We start from the raw sequence: 11658 nt of genomic DNA, 5'->3' as shown, positions 1-11658 counted from the left end.
AAACTTCAGCTTATTTTAGCCAGAACTGACAAAAACATAGAGGAGACTTAACACAATACACCCAAATTGTTGTTAGTGTCACCACTGAAAGAGCAACAGTTTGAGCTCACCTGGTAGTAAATATCAGAAAATTCAAATGAAAAATTCCTAAAAGACACAGCGATAGGAAACTAACTTAATTGGTTCTACTGTTCAAAGATCAACTTGCACAAGGATAGACTAACATTTTTTGACAGCCAGGATAATACACACACTATTTCCTTTATTTGTCCTCTGTGCTACTTTTAGCTTCATTACAAATAATTTAAGTTTGATAAATTTGATTTTATATAAACACACCAGATATCCATTTTTTATGATTTAGTTCCTGTTTTAGCTAAGATTTTCCAAGGTAGAGCAATTTGAAAAAATATGACATCAAGATTCAGAAAGCAGGAAATGATCTCACGGAACTTTGCGTTTCTAGATTGCTCTTCCTGATCCAGTTTAGATCAGCCATGGTCATGTTGCTGAGTACACTGCCTGTAACAAGGTGCTGGCTTAATCCGGTTTGGGATGGGTTAAAAATAACACTGGTTTGTTGTTGTGCTTTGGTTTTGTTTTTTTTTTTTAAATGACTTTAAAAATTACTCTTTAATTGATAACAACAAAAAGGATTGAGGAGCCCTAGGGTATTTTTCCTAAATAAATAATTTTTGTGCAGTGTTTTTCCTCATCTCTAGTTTCTCATATTCAAGACAATGTCCTTGCAAAGGTAAACAGAACTTCCTTCTCTACATGCTGTTTCTGGGATTACCAGTCAGTTATTTGAAGTTAAAATATTACCATTTTTGTCTTACATTGTGCTTTGGGTCTCTGATTTGTCATATTTTTATTAGTAAGTTAATGCTTCATCCTCTTGAAAAGTGTTATAACTCTATATTTCTTCTTAAACGCTTCATCTCTTTAATCACCTACAGTAGGTCCTTGCCGTATCTTTGCCAAGCCTTAACAAAACATGGTATTTTCTGCTCCTTTAAATGAATCGATAGTGACACAACTGAAAGGATTTTAACAGTCAAAATATTTATCAACTTTTACAACAGAAATGAGGTTTAAAATAGTGGCCATGTCAAATATTTAGCTCTCAAATCTTTAAGTCTTAAAATACATGTTCATCTGTTTAGATTTTGCAATTTCGTTCTTTCTGTTTAATTAAAAAAAATTAAAAATCAATGACTTATTTGTTGACACTAGTTGGGGAAAATCAGTCGGCCTGATTTGGCCCTCATACTCATTTGTAATCCCATCCAATCAATGAGATGGCGAGCGTAAAGGTCAGATTGCACTGGCTGCCCTGAAGGATCAGAGCCATAAAGTTATACACGAGTACAACCATCTACTCTCACACCTTGTGTACACATTTCAGAACCTGGTTTGCACTGTGTACTTTCACTCGAGCCAAAAGGAATTTTCAGAGCAAACAAGTTGTAATGTATTCTTTAAAGGTGAGTTACAATGTTAGTTATCTATAGCTCTTGGAACAGACAGTAGCACAATAAAAATTTCAAACCATTTTTCATATTTTTCTGAAGAATGACTGTCATATACAAGCATTTTACTAACATCTGCTCAGGACAGATGTATACATGGAGAATTTTCCATCATGCAACACAAGCTCCAATAACAACCTGATACTTCATTGAGGGTTAGAAAAAAAATTTTAGAAGCATTTTTAAAAACGTTGGGCTTTATATTACATGTCCTTTTATTTAGTTATGTGACATGCAGGTGGACAGACAACAAAGACTAAAACGACTTATATAGATTTTTTTCTTTTCAGAAAATGCCAAACATCTACAGCCTCTTCTTTACCAGATATACGACTGCCATTTCTTTCTTGCGTGCCATGAGCCTTCAAACTTACAAAGATCTCGAAGTCATAAATCATTGATTTTTTAGAGCTAAAAACCTACGAATGGAACATTAAGAACAGCTCATCTTGGTCCACAGGCAGGAAGAAACTTGAAATGATAACAAATCTGAGAGGCATTTAAGCTAATTCAGTTTCAGCCATACTGGTAAGCTAAAGAGTGCCAGGACTCTCTTCTTCCACTCACATTATCAAACTCTCTTAGTTGTCAAAACTGGGTGGCAGTGCCTAAATGGCCTGTTGCAAAAGGTCCATGGCCCATGCTAACTCCCAAAGTATTTCTGGAAAGCATTGGAATGGCTCTTAGTTGGCTGAGCTAAAACTGGACCAGGGATAATTCTGAGAATTTATCGATTTAACAACCCAGTTCCTGAGCCTGCATCCAATTTACAGCACTTTTTAATTTACTAGGAGTGGATCCGACCTTTGAGTTCAATCAGACTTCTCTGAGACTAGGGAATATAATTGGTTTTGGGTTTGGTTTCGTTTTTCCTCAAATTCATGGAGTTATTTAATTTTGTATCGGCTTCTCTTTCTTAAATGTAGTCCCACTTTCTGCCTGCAAGTTGGCAATACATGTAGTAGGCACTCTCAATTTTCAGGAAGGGGAAGCATACAACTATGAAGGTGTTCAGCATCAGTGTGAATGTGGATAAGACCCTAGGACTCTCAAAAATCTCACCGAACACCCATTTCCTTTGTACACCTTTTTATTCAGCACTAATATGAAATGTACTCAACTATTTTTCCTAAACTCACACTTCATTTCAGTGAAATATTATATCTGTGCAAAAAGAAAATGGAAAATTCTAAGATACAAATTACACTCTTGTTGCTCAGACAGACAAAGCAAGTAAAATTAACAAATTCCTGTAATTGACATCTAACAGAGGCATTTACCTATCTATCTTTGTGTCACATGAAAACAGAAGAAATATTTTGCTGCTTCGAAGGGCCACAATATGAAAATGGCAATACTACAGCACACTGGAAACTGCTTACTATTTATCTCATCTCTTGCTCTGAGAATATCTAACAACACACTGGATGCAACAGGCACCTCAAAATCACCCCTAGGTTCTAGGAGCTAAAATAATCCACATGCCCTACGGTTGTCAAAGAAAACTGACTATTCTTCAGATGGACTGTACAGCATCAAAGGGCATAAGAGAACCTGTTATGAATAATGGCTCACAGAAGATGGAGGGAAATCCTATGGGGTCTGTCAGTGCCTCTTCCCAATGCAACACTCATCTCTGCAGTGGATTTTCCAATTTTTTTTCTCCAATTTAATTTCAGAAATTCTTATTGAGACGATGCTTTCTTTGAGGAGCTATACAACAGTTTATATGACGTATTGGAATTGGAAAACAGTGCTATTTAGTGTTTAGCTTACAGTGTCTTTATTTAATTTCCATATTCATAGCTAAATGAGCACTCTGTCACTCTTACCATTCTGAACTCCAAAGAATTCCTTTCTCCCACAGAGTAACTGCCAAATGTAATTACTACATTCATTAGCCCTTCCAGGAGTAATTGTCAGGGAAGTGGCAACCATATCTGCAGCAATTTCTTCTTCCTCCTTGCTTTTTTTTCTGCTTTCCTTCCAAGACAACTACAGTTTCTCTCTACTTTGTCTCTCCCTCCTACACTGGGTCTCTCACCTTATTCATCTCAAACCTTTTCCTCCCTTTATTCTTCCCTTCAAAAATGCAGATTTGGGGAGGAAAGGGAAAGATGGTCCTACTGTCTTTCACTGTTTTCATATCTACCAATTTGTTGTGGTTTTGTTTTGGTTTTTAATTTGAATCTATTCATTCTGACATTATAAGGAAATTCATAGCATAGTTATTTCATCAGTGACAACAAAAGAGTTACACTCCTGTCTCAGGGTTGGGCTTCAGCAGAAATTTAAAATTGCCACATGCTGTATAACATTGTGCTGTGCCTTCCTGTTAGTGGACAGGGGAGGAGACAGGAATCTGTTGCACAGCCTGCGTCAGAGAACGTAGTCACACTACAGTACATCAAATTTAGTGTAGGTACGAGTTATTGTTATTCTAAACTTACCTCAGACTTCAGCAATATTCACTGCCTGTTCTCCTGCCCGTAGTGACAGGAAAGCTGTCACTTGTTGTTAGCATATCAGACAGTTCCTGTTCTCAAAGGAGTAATAAATAAGGCTAGATTTAAAAAACAGAGCAAACTTGGGCAGAAAAAGAACAATGAGTAGGAATGCCAAAATACAGTGAAAGACCACATTATGGCATTGTCAGCATGTCTTAAACCCAGAAAAGCTGAAAATCTCATAAGAGACCAGAGAGAATAATTCAAAATCAAGAAGGTTTCAACAATAAACTTTAAACTTCGAGAAAGAAATTCAAGCATCTGTATTTTTAAAGAATTTCCCTACTTTTTAATATTGTCTTTGGCAAACATTTAAAGGGCTAAATAAATAAAGAAAAACAGCAGAGCCTTAGCCAATCCTCCCACTGCCTTCCTTCGAAATTTCCTTTAATTAATTAATTCATTTCCTTTCCTGATACTCATTACGGACAGCTTTTTCACTTTTCCCCAACTCTCTTCTCTGCTGGGCCTCCAAAGTCTCATGTTTGCCTTTGATCCCTGTATTAATCTGCCACTAATTAATGTAATCATACTGAACACCAGTAGTCTCTACTAAGATTAAAAATAGTCTAGCTATTTCACAATATTTTAAAGCCAAAGCCTATCTTAATGTTGCACATTACTCCACTTATTCTGCACTAATTTTGTTTTATGGATATTTTTGTTTGTAAAGAGCCAGAACACTGTTGAGAATATTTTTATCTTTTAAAAACAGAATTGATAAAACATACAGAAAGCAGCTTTCTGGGTTTTCATTTGATCTCTCACCTACTCAAAATTGGCACCCTGTTGACCCCAAAAAAATGGAAAGAAATGCACATGACTTCCACAACCTCAGTATTACATCATGAAAGATGAAACAGCATATTATGTACAGCTCAGAAGGCCACTGTACTATATGTAACTCTTCTTGCACTAAAAAATGCCCTTCTGAACAAAATGTGACTCATGAAAAATCTGACAGATACCATATTCCAGTGCACAGAACTAGGAAAACAATGGCAGACACGGACTTATTTCATAATGTGATAAGCTACTGTGAGCTATGACAGTAGCATGCTAACTGGGATTTATATATATATATACATTAAAACGTGAAGGTATGTTTGCTTGGAAAATATATATTTAACATTCTATTTTGGGATTGAGATTGTCATTGCCAAAAATTTTCAAGACGACATGTCTACAAGGAAATATCTTCATTGGACGAAAAATGGGTTCTTGAAACGGAAGGGTTTTCCGGTACTTCTTCAAGCACTGTCAAGAATTCTTGCCTACGCCAACCATGCTGTAATAACTGCTCCTTAATAAACTAATAATCCTGGTCTAAGAAAATAATTCCTCAAATGTAATTACCTCTGTGAGACAGTAGCCTGCTTACTCTGATGTTTTAGCCTATCTAGCTCAAGTAAAACATGAAGCAGTGCGATTATTTCAAGTGTCTATTTTATACAAGGTATTGGATGGCTGTAAAAAACTCGAACTAAACAAGATATTGTGAACATAATAAATATCTGCCGCACCCAGTTTAACTGGGTAAAGTTAGCCAGCCTGATCACATGAGGCAGACCCAAAGAACACGTCTTTGGGCAGTGCCCAAAGGAAACTGTGTAAGGAACCCTCTTGGGTCTCGTATTCAGCGTGCCATAATGTTCTTCTCTGCATCACAAAAACAATTAACCAGTTCAAGACAATTGGCAAGCTCACATCACAGCTAACACTCCAAGAAGCCTGCAAAACCGAACCAACATCAATTGGCAAGCTAATCATGGAAAGCAAGCATGGAACTTGCATGCGATAACATTTCTTCAGTGCAAACATCCAAATATTTTTTTTTTTTAAAAAGAGCAAGCTAGGAACTACTAATTAAGCTTCCATAGGATTTTTGGAAGTTATTTTGCATTACCTCGATAACGAACAATACTTTAAAACCACTGTTAAAAACCTGAACCTTTCAAAGAAATTCTTCAATGTTTGCTTATTTCCTATTTTAAATTCAGGACCCGTCATAATAAACTTTTGTAATACTGATTTTGAAACTTATTCTGTAGTTAATTGTAACGACGCATATTTAGCTGAGATCTTTACCAAATAACCTACTCCAGGGCAATTTAGCAATTCTTGCAATAGCTCCAGTGTAAATGTAAAAAAAAAAACAAGATCCAGGAAAATAAAACTTTTTAATGGTGCTTATTTCATTCAGAGAACTAATTTAATTTTTAAACTCCTTTTGCTCTAAGCTTAAAGTTTCATCTTGTTTATCATCTCAAGCCATCTTCAGCAACAGCTGGAAATTCTGAAAGTGAAAGCATATTTGCAGAACTGTTGTTTCCACACTCTTTAATTATGTTCTAGGCAAAACTCAAAAAATCTACACCTTTATATGAGTGTCTTGCAGTATACAGTCATTTGCCAAACTCTTTTTATGTTGACAATTACTATAGGATATTTCAAAGAAACAAAACACTAGCCTGTTTTTCTTAATATTTCTAATAATTTTTAAAAAATCAAATACACTAACATGCCTTGACGTACAAATAAGGTATGTCAGATGTGCAGTTTAAGTGCAAATTATGGCACCCAGGAGTGATGATAGAGAAGATTTACAGTAACATCCTCACTGAACTTTAGTGACTCAATGAACCCATCCACTATCAGGGGCTAACTTTAGCAGAATTGGAGGAATACCTACATCACTAGGTCACTGCAAGAACTTCGTTTCAGACATACTACAACCTAGAAAGTAAATAGATAAAATGATTTTCACTCATCCTGGAGGGAACGAGAACCTCAGCCTGTGGCCTCTTCAAAATTTCTCATGATTCTATTAAATATGGTCCTGAACAGGGTTAGAGAATACAGACAAAATTCTGTGTAAATAAAACAACCTTGCGCTCTCACATACTTCTGTACTTGCTTATTTAAAGATTTCTCTGGGTGTAACTGAAAATAAAATTTGGCTTTATATTTTATTTTACATTCTTAGGTAGGATTAAAAATCAATTTTATACCACATTATAACATGCTTCTATTAAGCTTAAAAACTGAGATTCAGCATAAAAATTTTGTAGCTGAAATGCCACTGCAGGGAACAGTGACCAGTGACTCCAAGTAAAACATATTCAAGATGAAAAGATAAGCTCTTCAGTTTTATTTACTGCAGACATAAAAAGTCAGTACCTAAACCTATGGTGAGGAAATATGTACATTAGGAATGGCAGCAGATACAAGTGGCCGCATTTTTCCATAAGCCCCCATATTAGATAGCACCACAAAGCACCAGGTCTAGGTAGTAAAACCTGTTTTTCTGACCACCCCTACTAGAAGATCTTGGTGTGAGTGTTAAAGCCTGTAATTAACATTTTTCTTTTCATAGTTCCTTTTTTTTGGCGTAACAGAGTGATTCTTTTGGTAATCTGACATATGTTTCAAGCCACCATGGCTGAGAACTTATTTCACAGCAATATTAAAATATTCCCCTAGTATAAATATTGAAAATATGCATCATACTACTTGTATATAGATAGCAACCTAAGTTCAACACCTCTCAAACTTCAAAATTGCTGCTCCACAACCATGAATAGCTGCAGCAGTTACACAACAACTCTGTTCAACAAATCTAAACAAACACACAAGTACTATGGACTTATAATGCAATATTATAGCATAAATTCCTATTTTATGCAATGCAGTGTAATCACATATTGTGTAAAAAGTTTAAGACAAGATCATAATTCTGGGCAGGGCTACTTTGTGCAAATAGGAAATTCTCTGAAAATTGGTTTGCTTAAACTCAGCGGAAAAACACAAGACACAATAAGAAAACTTCCACCACTGTCACTTATTCTGTATGCCTATTCCATGACAGCTGAAAGCATTTATATGAAAAGAACATATTTAGAATTTTATACATACATACGAGTAAGTCAGAGGAACCATAGCTGGAGATCTCCTATTAAAAAGTATAGGATTCTGGCAAAAAGAAATCTAAAATATGTCACAATCAGATTTGTGATAAAGAGGAAAGACATGAGTCCCCATGGAGCTCATGAAATTCCAATAACCTGTAAAACAACATTAAGTATAGTATTTTCTTCCCATAATAGCTGTTATAAGACCAAAACTAGAACTCATGTCTAATTTGAAGGTCTAGAATAAACTATTACCAACTGCAATGTTTGTATCAAAATGACAGTATTTCATTTAGAGTTAAAATACGTTAAGAATTTCATATAAATTCCAGAACAAAAGGCAGATAAACGCCATACTCCTGTTACATTGGCATTTTTAAATAATTTAAAGAAAAATACGTGGGACTTTTGCTATAATATATGTTCACGGTTATTTAATTTCAGATATTTAGTCTCGCAGAGCAAACAGCAACTCATTTAGCGTCAGACCCTATGTTTTCAGTACAGTAAAACCACAGTCTGACTTCAATAGCAACTGCATGGAAGCAAGCCGTATATAGGACAAAATTCCTGTCACTGCACACAGATTGCAAATCTGACCCTACTGAAACAGCAGAACTGTCACCGACCTGAGTGAAGTGGGGCTGCTTTTTTTTTTTTCCTAGGTTTTGTGCATCTTCCAATAAACCAACATCACCTTTTTCTGATACCGTGGAATGCGCGGTACATTTCTCTGTTGGGATATTATCCGATATTCCTTATACTGTTCGATCAGATGTTGCATATAGCCTTTCAGCATTACTGAGATAAGAAAGAAGTCATTCTATAACACAGGGTTAACACGTTACCTACACTCACGTATCCCCTACAAGTAGGTACATAACCATACACATATGCTCATCTTAGCTTTCATCAAGCATACTTGTGCCCGCACATACATACACAAAGCTGCGTAAGCTTTGTGTTTTTTAAATTGCTAATTATCAACCAGCAGAGTAGACTTTGGGATTCATAGACTTGAATTCATAGACTTTGTCCTGAATGTGCTGACTGCATGGCATGGAGGTGATCTGCTTAGTCATGAGGGAACGGGGTGGCTTGTGCAAGTTCACAAAGCATCATCTGCTAGTTCATTCCAGAAATTCGCAACCCAGCTTCTGAGGTACTTACTTATCTTCCCCTTCCTAAGCAGGATATCTTTTCTATTTGCACTGAAATCTAGTGAAACTACAAAGTAAAACCAGCTGCATTTAGACGACAGAGCACTGCTTAGAAGTTCCATTCTTATGTCATCAATCATATACTTTTACAAGTAGGGACAACCTTTTCATTTGAGTGAGTAACAAGATGGCTCCAATCTTCGCTAGGCTGCAAGGTACTACGGCAACACAGGTAATTAAAAATATCTATATAGTTCATGTATCATGAATTTTAATTGGAGAATGATGTAACTGTTCAGTACAATTCTATAAAGTGGTTTAGGAGAGGACAAACAAGCCAAATGATATAATGGAAGGTGTGGGTGGAGTGGGAGAAAAATGTGAGCTTGATCAAATTGACTTAAGTTCTGTGAAAGTTTTCAGATATGAAGACCGCAGATTAGGCCTTGCTGCTTTTTTTTTTTCCCCCTCCTTAAATTAAAAGGATAAAAGCCTACAAAAGATTTAGTTGTGTGTTTGCCTTGAGGTGTGAGAAGAGCTGACATCTTTGTAGCAAGAGGCAAAAGAGAAGTCCATGTTGCAGTGGAAGACCTGATGCTGAGGTAGAAACTTAGTCTTTCCTACGGTTACCACGCATATGTTCTCCTTCCTATCTCCTTACACTGCAAGATCTGACAGTATCCCAAGCCCCACTCACCACAGGTGCTAGTACTAGGGTGACAATTTGCCTAGCAACTGCGTTTTCTACACACTTTGTCACTGGAACCTGCAAGAAAGCACAACTGAGAAAAGACAGACTATCCTTCATGAAGAAAAAGCAGGGGGGTGGGGAGGAGCAGGCAAAAGAAATGTGGGAGGTTTATCATTTAATGTAGGAATCAAGTCGCATTTCATATTCCTGGGAATCTAAATATCTGAAGACAAATCTTGTGGCTCTTTCATCTTTCATTCAGCCTTGGAAAGGCCTCCCTGGGGGGGGTAGGGGGGGAGAGGGGATGGGGGAATTTTTTCCAAGTACTCTGTAACAGTTAAATGAGATCCTTAAGAACTGACCTGCTAATGGCAAACCCCAACTTCTGTTTGTGAAATGAGTATGTAGGACTTGAGTCTAACAATGTTCTCTTGCTTTGGATTATTTCTAATTTTTTCTTTTGTTAGTTCACAAAAAGTTAACTTACACGCTGAAAGCATTTGGTATGAAGTACCTGAAAAATAGATCCCTGCTGTTAAAAACCCATACATCGTTATGGAAATATGGCACGGAATGATTAGCACTCATCATCTAATATCATGCTAAATTCAATAAGTCTATCAGTGATTAAAAAATGAAACTAGTAGCAACAACTAATGGAAAGTATTGTATCCATGACTTCAAAAGAAACTAGCATGGAGAATTTAACATTGTATTTTAATTTCTCTTGAGTAAATGCACTGGAAACTGTTTCACTGCATGCCAGAGGAGAATACAGAAATAATCCTTGTGACAAAAACTAGTAAAAGAAACTCAAATTCTGAATATCAAACATGCATAACTAGCGATTCACAATTAGGCTACAAAAAATGGCTAGTAAATATATTCAGCACCATTCTGAACAGATTATTTGTAAAAAAAAACAACAAACCAAACAAACCAAAAGAGGGCCTCAGAAATCAAGATGAAAAAAATCATTAAGTACACTTTTCATTATTTAGTACAGCTTTGTACAAGACAGCTTTGTTCCACTTTTAAACATTTCCTTATTTTTACAAAGTAACTTTTTGCAAAATTCATTTTATTAGCCATTGCTATAAGTAGAAAATTATACTGATAATAATTGAAGCTGGGCCTAAATTTATTTTATTGATGTAGAAATGGACTTAGGGTTATTTGAAAAATTCACAGAAGAGTCAGATTTAGAAGCAGTGTTGATAGTGGGTATTTTTATCCATATCATAAGGAAGGTTTAAAGGCATAGCTTCTATGCTCTTCAATTAAATTCTAAGATTTTGCCACCTTCATTTTTGTGATAATTTAATCTATGAAATATAAATTTATATCAGGACAAAAATAAATATTTGTATATTCTATATTGTAATGGAAATTCCATTGAATGTTGATATTTAATAAATCGTACTATCCAAGAATTTGACATTGAGGCATTTCTAAGAAATAAAGATATGTTTACAGATATATAATCTCTGCACCACCAACAGTTAATGAGATATTTACAAAACTGATGCCTAAGAACATTCAAATTCAAAGGCTGTCTGTGTAAAAATACCTTTAAATTATATTTCTGATTGGTTATCGTTCAAAGCCCATGCCAACAATTTTTTCAACTCTCTCCCCTTGACAAGTCCATGCTCATATTGTACCACATGCCTTAACACACTGCTGAGAGTGATCTCTTATAATCTCATAATTAAATCTCTAAGCAATTTTTACAGCAATTTTCTTTTGTGACAGCCAAAGAGAATAATGATGTCAAACACACGACTTCATCCAACAAATCCTGATATTAACGCGGGCACAACATAAGAAACTTCTTTTCAAAGGAGAGCGCTGAGT

The sequence above is a fragment of the Tauraco erythrolophus genome, chromosome 12 (genome assembly GCF_009769465.1).
Source record: "Tauraco erythrolophus isolate bTauEry1 chromosome 12, bTauEry1.pri, whole genome shotgun sequence".
NCBI lineage: Eukaryota > Metazoa > Chordata > Aves > Musophagiformes > Musophagidae > Tauraco > Tauraco erythrolophus.
Note: the sequence above shows the minus strand (reverse complement) of the source record.